Below are 24,488 nucleotides of genomic sequence, written 5' to 3' on the forward strand. Positions count from 1 at the left end.
GAAGGATATCTTTGCTGGATATATTATTCTTGGCTCATGGTTTCTCTCTTTCAATAGTTTGAATATTTGGTTCCACTCCCTCCTGGCTTGTAGAGTTTCTGCTGAAAAATCTGATGATAATCTAATGGGCTTTCCTTTGTAAGTTACCGTCTTCTTTTCCTTGGCTGCCTTGAGGATTCTTTCTTTGTCGTTGATTTTAGACAGCTTCAATACAATGTGCCTTGGAGAAGGTCTGTTGGGATTGAGGTAACTAGGTGTTCTATCTGCTTCTTGGATTCGAGGGTCCAGTTCTGTCCACAAATTTGGGAAGTTCTCATCGACAATTTGTTTGAATATATTCTCTGTTCCCTTCTCTCTTTCTTCTCCTTCTGGTATGCCCATTATTCTTATATTGCTCTTTCTGATGGAGTCAGAAAGTTCTTGTAGAGTTCTTTCATTTCTTTTAAGTCTCAAGTCTCTTTCTTCTTCAATTTGTGTCATTTCCAGGTTTCTATCTTCGATGTCACTGATTCTTTCCTCCATCTGGTCAACTCTACTACCTAAGCTGGTTATTTCATTCTTAATTTCTTCTATTGAGTTCTTAATCTCCAGAAATTCTATTTGGTTCTTTTTTAAGATTTCAATCTCTTTTGTAAAATGCTCATGCTGTTCTTTGATTGAGTTTCTGTGTTCATTTAACTGCCTATCTGTGTTTTCTTGTATCTCGAGTATTTTCAGAACTGCAATCTTGAATTCTCTGTCATTTAAGTCACATATTTCTGTATCTTTAAGTGCCTTCTCTGGAGATTTTTCACTTTCTTTCTGAGCTATCTTGTTGCCTTGGTTATTCATGGTGATTACTGGTTTACTATTTCTCTTCCTAGACATCTACAGGAGTGACTTCTGCAACAGGTTGATAGAAAGCGGTCTTTCTTTTGTTTGCCAGTAATTGTTGGTAGAATGTTTTATTATTTCTCCAACTGCAACTTATTTTTCTTCTCCCACACGGTAGTGCTATGTTTTCTCTGCACTATTCCAACTTCTCACACAATGCGGGGATTCCCTGGGAGACGGGCTTCTCCTCTGTTAATAGTTCATCTTGGTCACAGGGCGCAGTGTCCTGGTGGTATGCAGAGAGCTTTTGATGTTCCAAAGCTCTTCCAGCTCCTGATTCAGAGCCCGTATATTTCAGCAGTTCTGTTTACTCCTGCAGGGATCCGCCCAGATAGGTGGGGTCAGGGGCGGGGTGAGTTGTGAGAGGTGGCCCAGAGCAATGGCTGCGACCACCTCCACAGCCGGTCCTGCTTCCACAGCTCCCTCCCCTTTGCCGGAACTAGTTGGGCTGTGAATTTCTGTTTGCGGTCCACAGTTGCCAAAACAGGAAATTTTCTGTTGTTTTGATCTGACACTGCTACTGTTTCACTTCTAGCACCGGGTAGGTGGGGGCGGGGCGAGCTCTGGGAGGGGAGGGAGGGGGCAGCTAGTCTCAGTGCCTAAGGCTCCATTCTCTGCTCGGCAGTGCGGGCTTATACCACCGTTTTCAGCCTTTTTCCCTCAGTCTTTTCTCCGAGGTCTCTGCCGTGAGCGTTGGGTTCAGCCGTGTTATATGCTGTCCACTCAGCCCTGTGGAACACTGGCGGAGCCCTAGCAGTCCGAGTTCTTCCCTCTCCCGCAGCTGCGGTAGTTCCGGGAAGCAGTGAGCTCGGCGCACTGAGCGAGGTCTGCGTCCTGCGCCCGCGCGGCTCCGTCTCCGCGCACTTCTCCCTTCCCTCCTCCTCCCTCCACTCACGTGAATCTCCCACCTGTAGGTGATTTCAGTCGGTAGTGGGCCTCTTCGTCTTGCCTGTCTGCTGTGCAGGGAGTCCTTTGTGGAGTTTTTGCTGTTCAATTCTTTGTCAATTACAGGGGAGCTTTAGAGAGGCTCACCTCACGCCGCCATTTTTCCGGAAATCTCAAAAGCAGTTTTAAGAGGGAAATTTATATCACCACAGGTGTATCTCAAGAAAGAACAAAAATCCCAAATAAGCAACGTCACGTTACACCTTAAAGAACTAGAAAAAGAAGAACAAATGAAACCCAAGGTCAGCAGAAAAAAGGAAACAATAACAATCAGAGCAGAACTATATGAAATAGAGAACAAAAAGACAAGAGAAAAAAATTAATGTGACAAAGCTGGTTCTTTGAAAAGATTAAGAAAATTGACAAACCCTTGGGTAGACTCACTAGATACAAAGAGAGAAAACACTAATAAACAAAATCAGATATCAAAAAGGGGAAATTATCACGGATGCCACAGAAATACAAATGATAATCCAAAGATACTATGAAGGACTATATGCCACCAAATTTAATAACCTAGAAGAAATGGACAGGTTCTTAGAAACACATAGCCCTCCTAGACTGAACCATAAAGAACTGGAGAATCTAAACAGACCGATCACCAGTAACGAAATTGAATCAGTCATCCAAAACCTTCCCAAAGCAAAAGTCTGGGACCGGATGGCTTCACTAGTGAATTCTACCAAACCTTCAAAGAGGATCTAATACCAATTCTGCACAAACTCTTCCAAAAAATTGAAGAAGAGACAGTACTCCCTAACTCATTTTATGAGGCCAACATTACCCTGATACCAAAATCTGGTAAGGACAGCACAAAAAAAGAAAACTACAGACCAATATCTCTGATGAATACAGATACAAAAATCCTAAACAAAATTCTAGCTAATCGAATCCAACACTGCATTAAAAAGATTATTCATCACAACCAAGAGGGGTTCATCCCCAGGGCACAATGCTGGTTCAACATCCGCAAATCCATCAATGTGATCCATCACATAAAGAAAATAAAGGACAAAAATCATATGATTATATCAATTGATGCAGAAAAAGCATTTGACAAGATACAACATCCATTTATGATTAAAACACTTAATAAAATAGGTAAACAAGGAAAATACCTTAACATAATAAAGGCCATCTATGACAATCCCACAGGTAATCTTATAATTAATGGTGAAAAACTGAAGCCCTTTGCTCTACGTTCAGGAACACCACAGGGCTGTCCCCATCACCTCTGCTTTTCAACACAGTGTTGGAAGTCCTCGCCAGAGCAATCAGGCAAGAGAAAGATATAAAAGGTATCCAAATTGGGAATGAAGAAGTTAAATTGTCACTCTTTGCAGATGACATGATGCTATATGTAAAAAACCCTAAAGACTCCACCAAAAAGCTATTACAAACAATAAACGAAAACAGTAAATTTGCCGGCTACAAAGTCAACATAGAAAAGTCCACTGCATTCCTATATACTAACAATGAAATCTCAGCAAAAGAAATACAAAAAACAATTCCTTTTGCAATTGCAGCAAAATGAATAAAATACTTAGTAATAAGCTTAACCAAGGCTGTGAAAGACCTATATGTTGAAAACTGTAAGACATTTTTAAAAGAAATTCCATGCTCATGGATTGGAAGAATCAACATAGTTAAAATGGCCATATTACCCAGAGCAATATACAGATTTAATGTAATCTCCATCAAAATCCCAATTGCATTTTTTAAAGAAATAGAACAAAAAATCATCAGATTTGTTGACCCTGAATAGCCAAAGCAATCTTAAGAAAAAAGAACAATAATGGAGGTATCACACTTCCTGACTTTGGCTTGTACTACAGGGCTACAATAATCAAAACAGTATGGTATTGGCAGAAAAACAGACACATAGATCAATGGAATAGAATTGAGAACCCAGAAATAAAACCACATAAATATGGACAGATAATTTTTGACAAAGAAGCTAAAAACATACAATGGAGCAAAGACAGCCTCTTCAATAAATGGTGCTGGGAGAATTGGATAGCCACGTGCAAAAGAATGAAACTGGACTGCTATTTGTCACCATGTACCAAAGTTAATTCAAAATGGATCAAAGACTTAAGCATAAGACCTGACAAAATAAACTGCATAGAGGAAAACATAGGTACTAAACTTATGGACCTTGGGTTCAAAGAGCATTTTATGAACTTGACTCCAAAGGCAATGGAAGTAAAAGCTAAAATAAACGAATGGGACTATATGAAACTTAAAAGCTTCTGCACAGCAAAAGAAACCATTGACAAAATAAAGAGGCCACCAACTGAATGGGAGAAGATTTTTGCAAACAGTGCCTCCAATAATGGGCTAGTATCCAGAATATACAAGGAACTCATGCAACTCAACAACAAAAAAACAAAGAACCCAATTGAAAAATGGGCAGAGAACTTGAAGAGACATTTCTCCAAAGAGGACATACAAATGGTAAATAGACATATGAAAAAATGCTCAACATCACTAATCATCAGAGAAATGCAAATCAAAACCACAATGAGATATCACCTCACCCCAGTCAGAATGGCTATCATCAACAAGACAAATAGTAACAAATATTGGAGAGGCTGTGGAGAAAAAGGAACACTCATACACTGTTGGTGGGAATGCAGACTGGTGCAGCCGTTATGGAAGGCAGTGTGGAGGTTCCTCAAAGAATTACGAATAGAATTGCCATATGACCCAGCAATCCCTCTCCTGGGTATCTACCCAAAAAGTCTGAAAACATTTAGAGATAAAGACACATGTGCTCCAATGTTCATTGCAGCTTTGTGTACGGTGGCCAAGACATGGAAACAACCAAAATGTCCTTCGATAGATGAATGGATAAAGAAGTTGTGGTATATATACACAATGGAATACTATTCGGCAGTAAGAAAAGATGATATAGGAACATTTGTGACAACATGGATGGATCTTGAGAGAGTAATGCTGAGCGAAACAAGTCAGACAGAAAAAGCGGAGAACCATGTGATTTCACTGATATGTGGTATATAAACCAAAAACAACAAAAGAACAAGACAAACAAATGAGAAACAGAAACTCATAGACACAGACAATTGTTTAGTGGTTGCCAGAGGGTAAGTGGGTCGGGGGGTGGGGGGTAGGATATGAGGGTAAGGGGGATCGAATATATGGTGATGGAAGGAGAACTTACTCTGGGTGATGAACACACAATGGGATTTATAGATGATGTAATACAGAATTGTACACCTGAAATCTATGTAATTTTACTAACAATTGTCACCCCAATAAATTAAAAAAAAAGAAAAAAAGAAAAGAAAAAGTATATAGAAAAATAATAGAAAAGATTAATGCAACAAAGAGCTGGTTGCCAGAGGGTAAAGCGGGAGGAGAGATGGTAGAAAAGGGTAAAGGGAGTCAAATATATGACGCTAGAAGGAGAACTGATTTTGGGAGCTGAGCACAGAATGTGATGATATATGGATGATATATTATAGAAATGCACACATGAAACCTATGTAGTTTTACTAACCATTGTTACCCCAATTAAAAAAAAAAGAAACAAAGAGGTGGTTCTTAAAAAGGGTACATAAAATTGACAAGCCTCTAGCAAGACCTATGAAGCAGAAAAGAGAACACAAATAAATAAAATCAGGAATGAAAGAGGAGGGATTACAACTGACACCACAGCTATACAAAGGATCATTAAAGAATACTATGAACAATTATATGCTGACAAATTTGACAATCTAGAAAAATGGATAAATTTTTAGAAATATACAAACTTTCAAAGCTAGAGCATGAAGAAACAGAGAATCTGAATAGACTAATTAGTAGCAATGAACTGAAGCAGGAGAAAAAAAAAAAAACTCCCAACAAACAAAAGCCCAGGCCAAGAGGGCTTCACAGGTGAATTCTACCAAACATTTAAAGAAGAATTAGTACCTATCCTCAAACAATTTGAAAAAAAATTTGAAGAGGAAGGAACACCTCCAAACTCATTCTACGAGGCCAGCGTTACTGATACCAAAACCAGACAAAGACAATACAAAGAAAGAGAATTACAGGCCAATATTTCTTATGAACATATATGCAAAAATTCTCAACAAATTATTAGCAAACCAATATTCAACAGTACATTAAAAGGAGACACCATGATCAAGTGGAATTTATACCAGGAACACAAGAGTGGTTTAATATCCTCGAAACGATTAATGTGACTTATCACATCGACAAAACCAAGGATAAACATCATATGATTACCCCAATAGGTGCAGAAAAAGCATTTGACAAAATTCAACATCCATTTACGATAAAAATTGCCCACAAAGTGGGTATAGCAGGAACTTACCACATTCATAAAGGCTATATACAATAAGCCCACAGCTAACATCATACTCAATGGTGAAAAGCTACAAGCTTTTCCTCTAAGCAGGAAGAAGACAAGTATGCCCACACTCACCACTACTATTCAACACAGTACTGGAAGTCCTGGCCACAGCAATCAGACAAGGAAAAGAAATAAAAAGCATTCAAATTGGAAAGGAAAAAAGTAAAACTGCCATTATTTGCATATGATGATACTATATACAGAAAATCCCAAAGAATACACTAAAAAATTAACAGAATAAAGAATTCAGTATAATAGCAAGATGCAAAATTAATATACAGAAATTTGTCACATTTCTAAATACTAATAATGAACAATCAGAAAGAGAAATTAAGAAAATGATCCCATTTAGAAGTATATCAAATAGTAAAATATCTAGGAATAAATTTAATCAAGGAGGTGAAAGATCTGCACTCTGAAAACTGTAAAATTGAAGAAAGAAATTGAAGAGGACAAATAAATGGAAGGACATACCATTTTCATGGATTGGAAGGATTAATATTGTTAAAATGACCATACTACCCAAAGAAATCTACAGATTCAATGAAATTCCTATCAAAATACTAATGTCATTTTTCTCAGAACTAGAACAAATAATCCTAGATTTATATGGAACCACTAAAGACCTCAAATATCCAAAGCAATCTCTAGAAAGAAGAACAAAGTTGGGGATATCATGACACCTGATCTCAAAATATACTACAAAGCTGTAATAATCAAAACAGTATTGTACCAGTACAAAAACAGACACATAGATCAATGAAACAGAATAGGGAGTCCAGAAATAAACCCTAGCTTATATGGTCCACTAATCTATGACAAAGGAGGTAAAAATATACAACGGACTAATGACAATCTCTTCACCAAATGGTGTTGAGAAAACTGGACAGATACATGTAAAAAAAAAAAAAAATTGGACCACTCTTACACCATATATAAAAATAAACTCAAAATGAGTTAAAGACTTAAACATAAAACCAGATACCATAAAACTAGAAGAAAACATAAGTAGTAAACTATTTGACATCAGTGAGTAACATATTTTTGGATACATCCCCTCAAGCAAGGGAAACAAAAGCACAACTAAACAAATGGGACTTCATTAAACTAAAAAACTTTGGCACAGAAAAGGAAACATTCAAGAAAACAAAAAGACAACCTACTGAATGGGAGAATATAGTCATAAATGATATATCCAATAAAGGGGTTGATATCCAAAATATATAGGAAATTCATACAACTCAATAAAAAAATCAACAATCTGATTGAAAAATGGGCAGAGGACATGAAAAGACATTTCTCCAAAGAAGACATACAGATGGCCAACAGATATATGAAAAGATACTCAATATCACTAATCATCAGGGAAATGCAAATCAAAACCACAATGAGATATCACCTCACTCCGGTCAGAATGGCTATTATCAAAAAGTCAAAAAATAACATGTGTTGGTGAGGATGTGGAGAAAAGTGTACCCTTGTGCACTGTTGGTGGGACTGCAAACTGGTGCCGCCCCTAAGGAAAACAGTATGGAGGTTCCTCAAAAAACTAAAAATAGATATACCACAAGACCCAGCAATTCCACTTCTGGGTATTTATCCAAGTAAAACAAGGACACTAATTCAGAAAGATACATGCACGCCTATGTTCATTGCAATATTATGTACACTAGCCAAGATATGGGAGCAACCTACGTGCCCATCAATAAATGAATGGATAAAGAAGCAGTGCATATATATACACAATGTAATATTATGCAGTAATAAAAAAAAATCAAATCTTGCTATTTGCATTAAAATGGATATATCTAGAGATTATCCTATGTGAAATAAATCAGGCAGAGAAAGACAAATACCATCTGGTTTCGCTTATATGTGGAATAAAAGCACAAAACAAGTGAACAAACAAAACAAAAACAGACTCAGAAACAGAGACCAAAGGGATGGTTACCAGAAGGGGGAATAAGTGAAAAGGGGAAGGAGAATACAGTTAATAATACTGTGATAAGTTTGCATGGTGACCAATGATTACTAGAATTAGTGGGGTGATTACATTGTAAGTTATAAAAATTTTGAATCACTATATTTGACACCTGAAACTAATATAACCAATATAATATTGTATACCAACTATACGTAAATAAAAAAATTAATATCTTTCAAATTGGGGTGATTGTTATTATCTTGGGAATATTTCTTATGATCATTTACAAGATTTATGTATGCTGTATAAACACTACAAGAAAACCAAGGCATGTGCCAGTTCATGCTGTGATCACTATAAATTAGCTCATTGAGCACAATTAGCCATTGACTGAAATTGATATGTAAAAATAATTGGTCCTTTCCTAATACTTTAGCCTAAAATTGGCATAAATATTGGTGGGTTATAAGACCCATAAATGGCAAGTGGGTCTCTAACTGATATCATCCCTCTGAAGGACCAGGGAAGGCATTGCCACCCTGACAATGAGGGACTTTAAAATGTTTTGTTTGATGTTTTCTGAAAGAAAAATCCTGATCACAAGAGGGAAAAGAGGAAAGAGTGAAGATAGGGAATATATAAAATGGAGTCACTTTAACCAAGCTGCTAAAATTATTAATACAATTGAGGCATGAGGAAAGACTATTCTTATAACTAGCCTGGGAACTTAAATTTTACAAAACTTTCCAGTCCTGTGTCAATGCCTGGAAATACATCTGGACCTCCAGATAGCCCTCTAATTACCCCTTCAAAGGACTCACTTATCCAGACCACCTGATTACCCCCTGATTACATCCACCTGACATCCATTATCTGGACCACGGTATGTGACCAGACATCTGGTGCCCATCTTCAGGACCACCTGACATCAGGACCATCTGGCATCCATCATCCTGACTGTAATCTGAGTGACAACCATACTGGACTAATCCTAGAGCTAAGAATGCAGGGCGGAAAATTCTTAAGAATATACTTTTTACTACAATAACTTTTTTTTTTTTAAATTAAAGTTTATTGGGGTGACAATTGTTAGTAAAATTACATAGATTTCAGGTGAACAATTCTGTATTACATCATCTATGAATCCCATTGTGTGTTCACCACCCAGAGTCAGTTCTCCTTCCATCACCATATATTTGATCCCCCTTACCCTCATCTCCCACCCCCCACCCCCTTACCCTCTGGTAACCACTAAACTATTGTCTCTGAGTTTTTGTGTTTTAACATTCTTGAGACGGGGGAAACTTTCCAAAAAATGATACCCACCCACACCTCCACAAAAATAAATTGCAGAAGATACTGGAAGAAAACACGTTTATAATCTTGGGATGGGGAGGCGTTCCTATCAAAGAAGGAACACAGGATCCACAAGAAGGCTGAGGGCGTTGCTGGGAGACTCTGGTTCCCGCGCAGGGGCGGCTTCGATGGCAGAGCGCCCACGGCCCGCCCGCCCTTCCCTGCGCCCACAGCTCGGTCCCAGTCGGGCGCACTCACCAGCCTCCACAGACAAAGGGCGCGCCGCCCCCTGACACCGCCTCCGCCGCCAGTCCCAGCCGAAGCGAGAGAGGGTGAGAGCCCTGATGCCTGAGCCAATGACTCCCAGTGACTGGGCCGCGGGCTCTACCAGCGCCCGGCGCCAGGTGGGCTCTGAAGAAACCCCCGCAATGGCGACTACACTCCGCTGGCTTTGGATCGCCAATACGCATGCGCCAGTGGCGCTTAGGGCGGATCGCTTCCCACCTGCCCCGGACCTCCCCGCCGCTGCCGCGCTGTCTGCTTTTCACCAGGGCTGGCTAACCGAGGAAGCGTGGGCCTCCGCCCACGACTCTCAAAGAATTTCGCGTTCTGTGGGGGCACAGGAGGAGGTGATGAAGACCCTCCCATAACCCTTGCCAATCAGAAACATTGGACTGCCTGGCTCCTGCGCGGTGTCGTCTCTTCGTCCCCAAGGCAACAACACAAGCCACCGTTCTTCTCAGTCCTGGAATACTGCCCCCCTCTGCTCATTTTATATCGACGAAACTCTAAACGTAATAATAATGATAGGATACATTTTTATTTTTTGCAGTACAGGTCTACTGATGAGAATAAATCCTTTTAATGAGGATAACATTTTGCTTAATTGGGATTCAAAATTAGTTCTCCATCATCAAAATGGATTGCTAAGGTTCATGTGTTAATGCTGGTCTATAATACGATTTTAGAGAATTACATCTTTGAAAATTTTTCAAATAGATACTGCTAAATACTGGTAGCCATAAGCATATGATTTAAATTGAGCATATTCATTGCTTGGAAGGCATTTATAGAATTCCATTATTTTCTCTTGACATTTGCCTTTTAGCACCTCATTAAACTGTAGCTTAATCGCTTCTAAATTTAGGTTAAGTAGCAGCTCCTCAACTACTCAGTTAAATGTATTTAGAAATACAGAAATGTCGTTTGTACTTGCACAGAGGTGCGAAAGTGCTAATAGTTAGTGCTTGGAAATGTATCCTCTGCTGATTTTGCATGGGGTAGAGAGCTCACTTCTTGTTTTAACTTTTCTCAGTGTATCTTGTGCAGCACAGTGGTTAGACATTTGTATAATTTAAGAAGATATCCCCCTTACTAGTCTAGTACCCACCTGGCACTATACGTAGCTATTACCATATTATGACTAAATTCTCTATGCTTTACACTACATCCTTATGACTATTTTGTAACTACCAGTTTATACTTCTTAATCCCTTCACTTTTTCACCCTGTCCTCCAAACCTTCTCACATCTATTACCCAGATAATTCTACTACCCATCTGATCCCATACTTATTACAATATTATTGATTATATTCCTTCTGTAGGGTATACCGTACATCCCCATGACTACTTTGTAACAAAAATTTGTACTTCTTTTTTTTAAAAAACTTATTGGAGTGACAATTGTTAGTAAAATTACATAGATTTCAGGTGTACAATTCTGTATTGCATTGTCTATAAATCGAATTGTGTGTTCACCACCCAGAGTCAGTTCTCCTTCCGTCACCATATATTTGATCCCCCTTACCCTCATCTCCCACCCGCCACCCCCCTTTCCCTCTGGTAACCACTAAACTATTGTCTGTGTCTACGAGTTTTTGTTTTCTCATTTGCTTGTCTTGTTCTTTTGTTGTTTTTGATTTATATACCACATATCAGTGAAATCACATGGTTCTCTGCTTTTTCTGTCTGACTTCTTTCGCTCAGCATTACACTCTCAAGATCCATCCATGTTGTCACAAATGTTCCTATATCATCTTTTCTTACCGCCGAATACTATTCCATTGTGTATATACACCACAACTTCTTTATCCATTCATCTATCGAAGGACATTTTGGTTGTTTCCATGTCTTGGCCACCGTACACAAAGCTGCAATGAACATTGGAGCACACGTGTCTTTATCTCTAAATGTTTTCAGATTTTTTGGGTAGATACCCAGGAGAGGGATTGCTGGATCATATGGCAATTCTATTTGTAATTCTTTGAGGAACCTCCACACTGCCTTCCATAAGGGCTGCACCAGTCTGCATTCCCACCAACAGTGTATGAGGGTTTCTTTTTCTCCACAGCCTCTCCAACACTTGTTACTATTTGTCTTGTTGATGATAGCCATTCTGACTGGGGTGAGGTGATATCTCATTGTGGTTTTGATTTGCATTTCACTGATGATTAGTGATGTTGAGCAGTTTTTCATATGTCTATTTGCCATTTGTATGTCCTCTTTGGAGAAATGTCTCTTCAGGTCCTCTGCCCATTTATCAATTGGGTTCTTTGTTTTTTTGTTGTTGAGTTGCATGAGTTCCTTGTATATTTTGGATATTAGCCCCTTATCGGAGGCACTGTTTGCAAAAATCTTCTCCCATTCAGTTGGTTGCCTCTTCATTTTGTCGATGGTTTCTTTCACTATGCAGAAGCTTTTAAGTTTCATATAGTCCCATTCGTTTATTTTAGCTTTTACTTCCATTGCCTTTGGAGTCAAGTTCATAAAATGCTCTTTGAACCCAAGGTCCATAAGTTTAGTACCTATGTTTTCTTCTATGCAGTTTATTGTGTCAGGTCTTATGCTTAAGTCTTTGACCCATTTTGAATTAATTTTGGTACATGGTGGCAAATAGAGTCCAGTTTCATTCTTTCGCAAGTGGTTATCCAATTCTCCCAGCACCATTTATTGAAGAGGCTGTCTTTGCTCCATTGTATGTTTTTAGCTTCTTTGTCAAAAATTATCTGTCCGTATTTATGTGGTTTTATTTCTGGGTTCTCAATTCTATTCCATTGGTCTATGTGTCTGTTTTTCTGCCAATACCATGCTGTTTTGATTATTGTAGCCCTGTAGTACAAGCCAAAGTCAGGAAGTGTGATACCTCCATTATTGTTCTTTTTGTTAAGATTGCTTTGGCTATTCGGGGTCTTTTGTGGTTCCAAACAAATCTGACGATTTTTTGTTCTATTTCTTTAAAATATGCCATTGGGATTTTGATGGGGATTGCATTGAATCTGTATATTGCTTTCGGTAATATGGCCATTTTAACTATGTTGATTCTTCCAATCCATGAGCACGGAATGTCTTTCCATTTCTTGGTGTCTTTAATTTCTTCAAAACTGTCTTGTACTTTTCAGCATATAGGTCCTTCACATCCTTGGTTAAGTTTATTCCTAGGTATTTTATTCTTTTTGCTGCAATTGCAAAAGGAATTGTTTTTTGTATATTTTTTCTGAGATTTCATTGTTAGTATATAGGAATGCAATGGATTTTTGTATGTTGATTTTTTTTTAAAATTTTATTTTATTAAATTTATAGGGGTGAGAATTGTTAGTAAAATTACATAGATTTCAGGTGTACAATTCTATATTACATCATCTATAAATCCCATTGTGTGTTCATCACCCAGAGTCAGTTCTCCTTCCATCACCATATATTCTATCCCCCTTACCCTCATCTCCCACCCCCCACCCCCCGCCCGCTTACCCTCTGGCAACCACTAAACTATTGTCTGTGTCTATGAGTTTCTGTTTCTCATTTGTTTGTCTTGTTCTTTTGTTGTTTTTGGTTTATATACCACATATCAGTGAAATCACATGGTTCTCTGCTTTTTCTGTCTGACTTGTTTCGCTCAGCATTACTCTCTCAAGATCCATCCATGTTGTCACAATGTTCCTATGTCATCTTTTCTTACTGCCGAATAGTATTCCATTGTGTATATATACCACAACTTCTTTATTCATTCATCTATCGAAGGACATTTTGGTTGTTTCCATGTCTTGGCCACCGTACACAAAGCTGCAATGAACATTGGAGCACACGTGTCTTTATCTCTAAATGTTTTCAGGTTTTTTGGGTAGATACCCAGAAGAGGGATTGCTGGGTCATATGGCAATTCTATTCGTAATTCTTTGAGAAACCTCCACACTGCCTTCCATAACGGCTGTAGCAGTCTGCATTCCCACCAACAGTGTATGAGGGTTCCTTTTTCTCCATAGCTTCTCCAACATTTGTTATTATTTGTCTTGTTGATGATAGCCATTCTGACTGGGGTGAGGTGATATCTCATTGTGGTTTTGATTTGCATTTCTCTGATGATTAGTGATGTTGAGCATTTTTTCATATGTCTATTTGCCATTTGTCTGTCCTCTTTGGAGAAATGTCTCTTCAGGTCCTCTGCCCATTTTTCAATTGGGTTGTTTGTTTTTTTGTTGTTGAGTTGCATGAGTTCCTTGTATATTCTGGATACTAGCCCCTTATCGGAGGCATTGTTTGCAAAAATCTTCTCCCATTCAGTTGGTGGCCTCTTTATTTTGTCAATGGTTTCTTTTGCTGTGCAGAAGCTTTTAAGTTTCATATAGTCCCATTCGTTTATTTTAGCTTTTACTTCCATTGCCTTTGGAGTCAAGTTCATAAAATGCTCTTTGAACCCAAGGTCCATAAGTTTAGTACCTATGTTTTCTTCTATGCAGTTTATTGTGTCAGGTCTTATGCTTAAGTCTTTGATCCATTTTGAATTAACTTTGGTACATGATGACAAATAGCAGTCCAGTTTCATTCTTTTGCACGTGGCTATCCAATTCTCCCAGCACCATTTATTGAAGAGGCTGTCTTTGCTCCATTGTATGTTTTTAGCCTGTTTGTCAAAAATTATCTGTCCATACTTATGTGGTTTTATTTCTGGGTTCTCAATTCTATTCCATTGGTCTATGTGTCTGTTTTTCTGCCAATACCATGCTGTTTTGATTATTGTAGCCCTGTAGTACAAGCCAAAGTCAGGAAGTGTGATACCTCCATTATTGTTCTTTTTCCTTAAGATTGCTTTGGCTATTCGGGGTCTTTTGTGGTTCCAAACAAATCTGATGATTTTTTGTTCTATTTCTTTAAAATATGCCATTGGGATTTTGATGGGGATTGCATTGAATCTGTATATTGCTTTGGGTAATATGGCCATTTTAACTATGTTGATTCTTCCAATCCATGAGCACGGAATGTCTTTCCATTTCTTTGTGTCTTCTTCAATTTACTTAAAAAATGTCTTATAGTTTTCAGCATATAGGTCTTTCACATCCTTGGTTAAGTTTATTCCTAGGTATTTTATTCTTTTTGCTGCAATTGCAAAAGGAATTGTTTTTTGTATTTCTTTTTCTGAGATTTCATTGTTAGTATATAGGAAGGCAATGGACTTTTGTGCGTTGATTTTGTAGCCGGCAACTTTACTGTATTCGTTGATTGTTTCTAATAGCTTTTTGGTGGAGTCTTTAGGGTTTTCTATATATAGCATCATGTCATCTGCAAAGAGTGACAATTTAACTTCTTCATTCCCAATTTGTATGCCTTTTATTTCTTTCTCTTGCCTGATTGCTCTGGAAGGACTTCCAACACGATGTTGAAAAGCAGAGGTGATAGGGGACATCCCTGTCGTGTTCCTGAACATAGAGCAATGAGCTTAAGTTTTTCTCCATTAATTATGAGATTAGCCGAGGGCTTGTCATATATGGCCTTTATTATGTTAAGGTATTTTCCTTCTATACCCATTTTGTTAAGTGTTTTAATCATAAATGGATGTTGTATCTTGTCAAATGCTTTTTCTGCATCAATTGATATAATCATATGATTTTTGTCCTTTATTTTGTTTATGTGATGTATCACATTGATGGATTTGCGTATGTTGAACCATCCTTGTGCCCCGGGGATGAACCCCACTTGGTCGTGAAGAATAATCTTTTTAATACATTGTTGTATTCGATTTGCTAGAATTTTATTTAGGATTTTTGCATCGGTATTCATTAGAGATATTGGTCTGTAGTTTTCTTTTTTTGTGCTGTCCTTACCAGGTTTTGGTATCAGGGTAATGTTGGCCTCATAAAATGAGTTAGGGAGTACTGTCTCTTCTTGAATTTTTTGGAAGAGTTTGTGCAGAATTGGTATTAGATCCTCTTTGAACGTTTGGTAGAATTCACTAGTGAAGCCATCTGGTCCCGGACTTTTGCTTTTGGGAAGGTTTTGGATGACTGATTCAATTTCGTTACTGGTGATCGGTCTGTTTAGATTTTCCAGTTCTTCATGGTTCAGCCTTGGAAGGCTATATGTTTCTAAGAACTTGTCCATTTCTTCTAGGTTGTTGAGTTTGGTGGCACATAGTCCTTCATAGTATTCTTGGATGATCCTTTGTATTTCTGTGGTGTCCGTGATAACTTCCCCTTTTACGTTTCTGATTTTGTTAATCAGTGTCTTCTCTCTTTTTATCTTAGTAAGTCTAGCCAAGGGTTTGTCAATTTTGTTAATCTTTTCAAAGAACCAGCTCTTTGTCATATTAATTTTTTCTATTGTCTTTTTGTTGTCTATTTCATTTAGTTCTGCTCTAATTTTTGTTATTTCCTTTCTTCTGCTGACCTTGGGTTTTACTTGTTCTTCTTTTTCTAGTTCTTTAAGGTGTAACATGAGGTTATTTATTTGGGAGTTTTCTTGTTTCTTGAGATAGGCCTGTAATGAGATAAATTTCCCTCTTAAAACTGCTTTCGCTGCATCCCAAAAATTTTGGTAGGATGTATTTTCATTGTCATTTGTTTCTATGTATCTTTTGATCTCTCCTCTAACTTCTTCTTTGACCCAGTCGTTCTTTAAAAGTATGTTGTTTAATCTCCATGTATTTGTGTTTTTTCCCGCTTTCTTTTTACAGTTGATATCCAATTTCAAAGCCTTGTGATCAGAGAATATGCATGGTATGATTTCAATCTTCTTAAATTTGTTGAGACTGATTTTATGTCCCAATATATGGTCTATCCTTGAGAATGTTCCATGTACACTAGAAAAGAATGTATAGTCTGATGTTTTAGGATGAAGTGCTCTATAAATGTCAATTATGTCCATTTCATCTAATGTGTCATTTAGGGCTACTATTTCGTTATTTATTTTCTGTTTGGATGACCTATCCATAGCTGTCAATGATGTATTTAAGTCCCCTAGTATAATTGTGTTTTGGTCAATTTCTCCCTTTAGTTCTGTTAGTAGTTGCTTGGTGTATTTCGGTGCTCCCTGATTGGGGGCATAAATATTGATGACTGTTATGTCTTCTTGTTGTACAGTCCCCTTCACCATTATGAAATGTCCATCTTTGTCTCTTGTTTTTTTTTCCACTTTGATGTCTGTTTCATCTGATATCATTATGGCTACACCTGATTTTCTCTGGGTACCATTTGCTTGGAGTGTCAATTTCCACCCTTTCACTTTGAGTCTATGCTTGTCCTTGTAGCTGAGATGTGTCTTCTGGAGACAGCATATGGTTGGGTTTAGTTTTTTGATCCAATCTGCTACTCTGTGCCTTTTTATTGGTGAGTTCAGTCCATTTACATTTAGGGTGATATTAATATGTGAGGATTTCCTGTCATTCTATCTTTAGTTTTCTGGTAAGGCTGTGTCTCCATTGTTTCTTTGCCTTTTTGTTGTTGTCTATTATTTCTGTATGGTGGTATTCTATGATGTTTCCCTCTGTTTCTTCTTTTATTTCAGTATATATTTCAATTCTGGATTTATTTTTAGTGGTTACCCTTAAGTTTATGTAAAAGAAAGTTTGATATTTAGAGTATTCCATTTTCTTCAGCACGCTTACTTTCTCCATTCCCATATTCCTGTTCAGGCCTTTACTCTCCCCCTTTTTGAGTTTTGGTTGCCACAAATTGTCCCTGTTGATGGTGGTCGAATAGCCTCCTTTAGTATTTCTTGTAGTGCACGTCGTGTATTAGAAAATTCCCTCAGCTTCTGTACGTCTGGAAAGGTCTTTATTCCTCCTTCATATCTAAAGGATATCTTTGCTGGATATATTATTCTTGGCTCATGATTTCTCTCTTTCAACAATTTGAGTATTTGGTTCCACTCCCTCCTGGCTTGTAGAGTTTCTGCTGAAAAATCTGGTGATAATCTAATGGGCTTTCCTCTGTAAGTTACCGTCTTCTTTTCCCTGGTTGCCTTGAGGATTCTTTCTTTGTCGTTGATTTTAGACAGCTTCAGTACAATGTGCCTTGGAGAAGGCCTGTTGGGATTGAGGTAAGTAGGTGTTCTATCTGCTTCTTGGATTCAAGGGTCCAGTTCTGTCCACAAATTTGGGAAATTCTCATCGACAATTTGTTTGAATATATTCTCTGTTCCCTTCTCTCTTTCTTCTCCTTCTGGTATGCCCATTATTCTTATATTGCTCTTTCTAGTGGAGTCAGAAAGTTCTTGTGGAGTTCTTTCATTTCTTTTAAGTCTCAAGTCTCTTTCTTCTTCTATCTGTGTCATTTCCATGTTTCTGTCTTCGATGTCACTGATTCTTTCCTCCATCTGGTCAACTCTACTACCTAAGCTGGTTATTTCATTCTTAATTTCTTCTATTGAGTTCTTAATCTCCAGAAATTCTATTTGGTTCTTTTTTAAAATTTCAATCTCTTTCGTAAAATGCTCATGCTGTTCTTTGATTGAGTTTCTGAGTTCCTTTAACTGCCTATCTGTGTTTTCTTGTATTTCGTTGAGATTTTTCAGAACTGCAATCTTGAATTTTCTGTCACTTAAGTCACATATTTCTGTATCTTTAAGTGCCTTCTCTGGAGATTTTTCACTTTCTTTCTGAGCTATCTTGTTGCCTTGGTTATTCATGGCGATTACTGGTTTACTATTTCTCTTCCTAGACATCTACAGGAGTGACTTCTGCAACAGGTTGATAGAAAGCGGTCTTTCTTTTGTTTGCCAGTACTTGTTGGTAGAATATTTTATTATTTCTCCAACTGCAACTTATTTTTCTTCTCCCACACGGTAGTGCTATGTTTTCTCTGCACTATTCCAACTTCTCACACAATGGGGGGATTCCCTGGGAGATGGGCTTCTCCTCTGCTAATAGTTCGTCTAGGTCACAGGGTGCAGTGTCCCAGTGGGTATGCGGAGAGCTTTTGATGTTCCAAAGCTCTTCCAGCTCCTGATTCAGAACCCGTATGTTTCAGCAGTTCTGTTTACTCCTGCAGGGATCCTCCCAGATAGGTGGGGTCAGGGGCGGGGTGAGTTGTGAGAGGTGGCCCAGAGCAATGGTGGCGACCACCACCACAGCCGGTCCTGCTTCCACAGCTCTCTCCCCTTTGCCGGAACTAGTTGGGCTGTGAATTTGTGTCTGCGGTACACAGTTCTCAAAATAGCAAATTTTCTGTTGTTTTGATCTGACACTGCTACTGTTTCCCTTCTAGCACCGGGCAGGTGGGGGCGGGGTGAGCTCTGAGAAGGGAGGGAGGGGGCGGCTAGTCTCAGTGCCTAAGGCTCTGTTCTCTGCTTGGCAGTGCAGGCTTAAACTACCGTTTTCAGCCTTTTTCCCTCAGTCTTTTCTCCGAGGTCTCTGCCGTGAGCGTTGGGTTCAGCCGTGTTATATGCTGTCCCCTCAGCCCTGTGGAGCCCTTGCGGAGCCCTAACAGTCCGAGTTCTTCCCTCACTCGCAGCTGAGGTAGTTTCGGGAAGCAGCAAGCTCGGTGCACTGAGCGAGGTCTGCGTCCTGTGCCCGCGCGGCTCTGTCTCCGCGTACTTCTCCCTTTCCTCCTCCCTCCACTGGCGCGAATCTCCCACCTGTAGGTGATTTCAGTCGGTAGTGGACCTCTTCGTGTTGCCTGTGTGCTGTGCAGGGAGTCCTTTGTGGCGTTTTTGTTGTTCTATTCTTTGTAAATTCCAGGGGAGCTTTGCAGAGGCTCACCTCACGCCGCCATTTTTCCGGAAGTCCTCCACAAAGATGTCTATTTTTCTTGTGGTGGTTTTCCATGATGTTTCCCTCCGTTTCTTCTTTTGTTGCAGTATATGTTTCAGTTCTCGATTTTTTTTTGAGTGGTTACCCTTAAGTTTATGTAAAAGAAAGTTTTATGTTTAGAGTACTCCATTTTCTTCAGCACAGTTACTTTCTCCATTCCCATATTCCGGTTCAGGGCTTTACTCTCCCTCTTTTTATGTTTTGGTTGAAACAAATCGTCCCTGTTGATGGTGGTCGAATAGCCTCCTTTAGTATTTCTTGTTTTTTTTTTAATTTATTGGGGTGACAATTGTTAGTAAAATTACATAGATTTCAGGTGTACAATTCTGTATTACATCATCGATAAATCCCATTGTGTGTTCACTACCCAGAGTCAGTTCTCCTTCCAATACCATATATTTGATCCCCCTTACCCTCATCTCCCACCCCCAAACCCCTTTACCCTCTGGTAACCACTAAACTATTGTCTGTGTCTATGAGTTTCTGTTTCTCATTTGTTTGTTTTGTTATTTTGTTGTTTTTGGTTTGTATACCACATATCAGTGAAATCACATGGTTCTCTGCTTTTTCTGTCTGACTTATTTCGCTCAGCATTACACTCTTAAGATCCATCCATGTAATCACAAATATTCCTATATCATCTTTTCTTACCACCGAATAGTATTCCATTGTGTATATATACCACAACTTCTTTATCCATTCACCTATCGAGGGACATTTTGGTTGTTTCCATGTCTTGACCACCATAAACAAAGCTGCAATGAACATTGGAGCGCACGTGTCTTTATGTATAAATGTTTTCAGAATTTTGGGTAGATACCTAGGAGAGAGATTGCTGGGTCATGTGGTAATCCTATTCATAATTTTTTGAGGAACCTCCACACTGCCTTCCATCACGGCTGCACCAGTCTGCATTCCCACCAACAATGTATGAGGGTTCCTTTTTCTCCACAGCCTCTCCAACACTTGTTACTATTTGTCTTGTTGATGATAGCCATTCTGACTGGGGTGAGGTGATATCTCATTGTGGTTTTTATTTGCATTTCTCTGATTAGTGATGTTGAGTATTTTTTCATATGTCTATTTGCCATTTGTATGTACTCTTTGAAGAAATGTCTCTTCAGGTTGTATGCCCAATTTTTAATTGGGTTGTTTGTTTTTTTGTTGTTGAGTTGTTTGTAGGTTACCGTCGTCTTTTCCCTCCCTGCCTTGAGGATTTTTTCTTTGTCGTTGATTTTAGACAGCAACAATACAATGTGCCTTGGAGAAGGCCTGTTGGGATTGAGGTAATTAGGTGTTCTATTTGCTTCTTGGATTCGAGGGTCCAGTTCTGTCCACAAGTTTGCGAAGTTCTCATCGACAATTTGTTTGAATATATTCTGTTCCCTTCTCTCTTTCTTCTCCTTCTGGTTTGCCCATTATTCTTATATTGCTCTTTCTGATGGAGTCAGAATGTTCTTGTAGAGTTCTTTCACTTCTTTGAAGTCTCAAGTCTCTCTCTTCTTCTGTGTAATTTCCAGGGTTCGATGTCACTGATTCTTTCCTCCATCTGGTCAACTCTACTACCTAAGCTGGTTATTTCATTCTTAATTTCTTCTATTGAGTTCTTAATCTCCAGCAATTCTATTTGGTTCTTTTTTAAAATTGCAATCTCTTTTGTAAAATGCTCATGTTGTTATTTGATTGTTTTTCTGTGTTCATTAAATGGCCTTTCTGTGTTTTCTTGTATCTCGTTGAGTTTTTTCAGAACTGCAATCATGAATTCTCTGTCATTTAAGTCACATTTTCCATATCTTTAAGCTCTTTTTCTGGAGACTTTTCACTTTCTTTTTGAGCTATCTTGTTGCCTTGGTTATTCATGGCAGTTACTGATTTATTATTTCTCTTCCTAGACATGTAAAGGAGTCGGTTCTGCAACAGGTTGACAGGAAGAAGCCTTTCCTTTGTTTTCCAATACTTGTTGGTAGAATGTTTTATTTTCTTTCCGACTGCAGCCTTTTTCTCTCTCTCACACGGTAGTGCTATGTTTTCTCTGCACTATTCCAGCTTCTCACACAATGGGGGGGATTCCCTGAGAGACGGGCTACTCCTCTGTTAATAGTTCACCTGGGTCACAGGGCGCAGTGTCTGTGTGGGTATGCGGAGAGCTTTTGAAGTTCCAAAGCTCTTCCTGCACCAGATTCAGAGTCCGTATGTTTCAGCAGTTCTGTTTACTCCTGCAGGGATCCACCCAGATAGGTGGGGCCAGGGTCATGGTTGGTTGTGAGAGGTGGCCCAGAGCAATGGCGGTGACCAGCCCCACAGCCATTCCTGGTTCCACAGCTCTCTCCCCTTTGCCAGAACTAGTTGTGCTGCGAATCTGTGTCTATGGTCCACAGTTCTCAGAACAGCAAATATTCTGTTCTTTTGATCTGACACTGCTAATGTTCTGTATCTAGCACCGGCAGGTGGGGACGGGGCGAGCTCTGGGAGGGTAGAGAGTGGGCGGCTAGTCTCAGTGCCCAAGGCTTCCATTCTCTGCTCAGCAGTGAGGGCTTAAACCACCGTTTTCAGCCTTCCTCCTTCAGTCTTTTCTCCAAGGTCTCTGCTGTGAGCGTTGGGTTCAGCTGTGTTATATGCTGCCCCCTCAGCCCTGTGGGCCATAAGCGGAGCCCTAACAGTCCTAGATCTTCCCTCTCCCACAGCTGAGTTAGCTCCGGGATGCAGTGATTTTGGAGTACTGAGCGAGGTCTGTGTCCTTCGCCCATGCGGCTCCATCTCCGCAGTTCTCCCTTCCCTCCTCTCCCGCTCGCACGATTCGCCCACCTTTAGGTGAATTAAGTAGTGGGCATCTACGTCTTGCATGTCTGCTGTGCAGGGAGTCCTTTGTGGAGTTATTGTTGTTTGATAAGTTGTAAATTCCAGGGGAGCTTTACAGAGGCTCACCTCACGCTGCCATTTTGATGACCGGAATTCTATTTTCTATTTTTGACAAAAATTCTTGAAACTAACAATGGTTGAGTTCATGAGACCAAGTAAAGTTTACTGTAGACATTATTCGTTCAATAAACCATGGTAGATTTAAGTATTTTCCACAAAGTACCTGCCTAGCAAATTCCACTTGATGTAGTACTGAATGAGGGTTTTCTCAACTTTCTTTGAAAATATTCTCTCCTGAAGTTGTACACAGATTATTCATAAAAGCTAATTCTTTAGTCACTTCAAAATTAGCATTGACTCCTTTAGTCACTTCAAAATTCGCATTGACAAACAACAACTGAACAGAATCTATAACATATGTTGACTCATGAGGAACCTAGCAAATCTACTTTAGTTGCAGACTTATTTTCATTTTTTTAAGTTAAAATTTATTGGGATGTGTAGGGAGCAGGCTGTTAGCTGACAAGGGCCTTGCAGCCTGCAAGGTCATTCCCATGGGAAGCCTCACCTCAACATCTTCCCAGAAAGTACAAGATAACACTAATGCAGCCACAGACATAGAAACTTGCCAATACACAAAACAAAATGTTCTACTGATATGTGCTTGTTCTGCTAATACTTGTTTGTATAAACAACTGTTCTAACACTGTATATATACTCTGTATGAAATAAAGACTGTGCCACTGCTCCGCCATCCATGGGCGGTGGACCTCCTGATCCCAGCTTTCCTGTCTCCTTGTCTTTTCTCAATCTCTTGGCCCTTCTGGCCATGAGGGCTGCAGCAGGGATGACAATAGATAGTAAAATTATATAGGTTTCAAGTGTACCATTTTTAAAAAATTTGTGAAGAAATTCTGGTGTGATGAAGTATTTCACTTTTGAATTTTCTAATTTTTCTGACCAGTGATTTCTGACACAATTATGATAATATTTGGCCTGTAGTCAGCTTGCCTAAAGGATCCAAGTGTGTGGATGGTTTGGCAGGTTCCTTGTAGCTTACAATTAACACACTATTACTTCTGTAAGGCAAAAATCCAGGTATAGTGTCATTCACCTGGGTCTTCTGTTTAGAGTCTTGCAAGACTAAAATTATGATGCCAGCAGAGTTATGTTCCATTCTGATAGCTCTGGGGATGAATATACTTCAAGTGTCATTCAGGTTGTTGGTTGAAATCAGTTCTTGCAGTTGTAGGACTGAGATCTCCCTTTCCTTCCTGCCTGTCATCAGGAATAAGTCTTTGCAATCTTACCAACAGTGCTTGAGGGTTCCCATTTCTCCACAGCCTCACTACCACTTGTTTGTTGGTTTATTGCTAGCTAATAGCCATTCTGACAGGTGAGTTTTTATCATAAATCAATGCTGAAATTTGTTTCAATGTGCCTTTCTCTGATTGCATTAAGAAATGCATTTCTCTGATTACATTGAGCATCTTTCATATGTCTATTGACCATCTGTGTGTCTTCTTTGGAGAAAGGCCTATTCAGTTTATCTGCCCATTTTTTAATCGAAGTGCTTGTTTTCTTAGTATTAAATTGTATGAGTACTTTATATATTTTGCATGTTAACCCCTGATTGGATGTATGAAGGGCAAATATCTTCTCTCAATTGCTAGATAGTCTTTTCATTTTGTTCATGGATTTCTTTGCTGTGCAAAACATTTTAGTTTTTTTTCACCTAAGTCCACATACACTTCTATAAGAGCATAACTTGTCATAGAGGGTTAACAAAAAAAAGTTAGTTTGATGTAGTCCCATTTGTTTATATTTTCTTTTGTTTTCCTTGCCTGAGGAGATATATCACACACACACAAAATATTACTAAGAGCAATGTCAGAGTTTACTGCCTTTGTTTTCATCTCAGAATTTTATGATTTTGGGTCTTACATTGAATTGTTTAATGAATTTCGAGCTTATTCCTATATGTTGTTTAAGAAGGTGGTCTAGTATCATTTTTTGCATATGTCTGTCCAGGTTTCCCAACACCATTTATTGAAAGGCTGTCTTCACCCCACTGTATATTCTTGCTTCCTTTGTCACAAATTAAATAACTGTATAGGCATGGGTTTATTCCTGGGCTCTCTGTTCTGATCCATTGATTTATGTGTCTGTTCTTATGCCACTACCATGCTG

The 24,488-nt window shown here is 38.9% G+C and overlaps 1 protein-coding gene across 3 annotated transcripts in view; it reads right to left on the bottom strand.

Moving 5' to 3' along the window:
* Window positions 1-10,053, bottom strand: part of ZNF713 (zinc finger protein 713) — a 45,620-nt gene extending 35,567 nt beyond the window's left edge. For 2 of the 3 annotated variants that reach the window (XM_074328520.2, XM_074328518.2), the window contains exon 1: window positions 9,678-10,053. The gene's annotated coding sequence lies outside the window, so the exon portion shown is untranslated. The remainder of the gene's footprint in view (window positions 1-9,677) is intronic. The other variant, XM_074328519.2, reaches the window with a different exon arrangement.
* Between the last annotated feature and the right edge of the window lie 14,435 nt (window positions 10,054-24,488).

This window comes from Rhinolophus sinicus, chromosome 3, assembly GCF_057876585.1.
Source record: "Rhinolophus sinicus isolate RSI-liver-muscle chromosome 3, RSI-T2T, whole genome shotgun sequence".
Classification (NCBI taxonomy): Eukaryota; Metazoa; Chordata; class Mammalia; order Chiroptera; family Rhinolophidae; genus Rhinolophus; species Rhinolophus sinicus.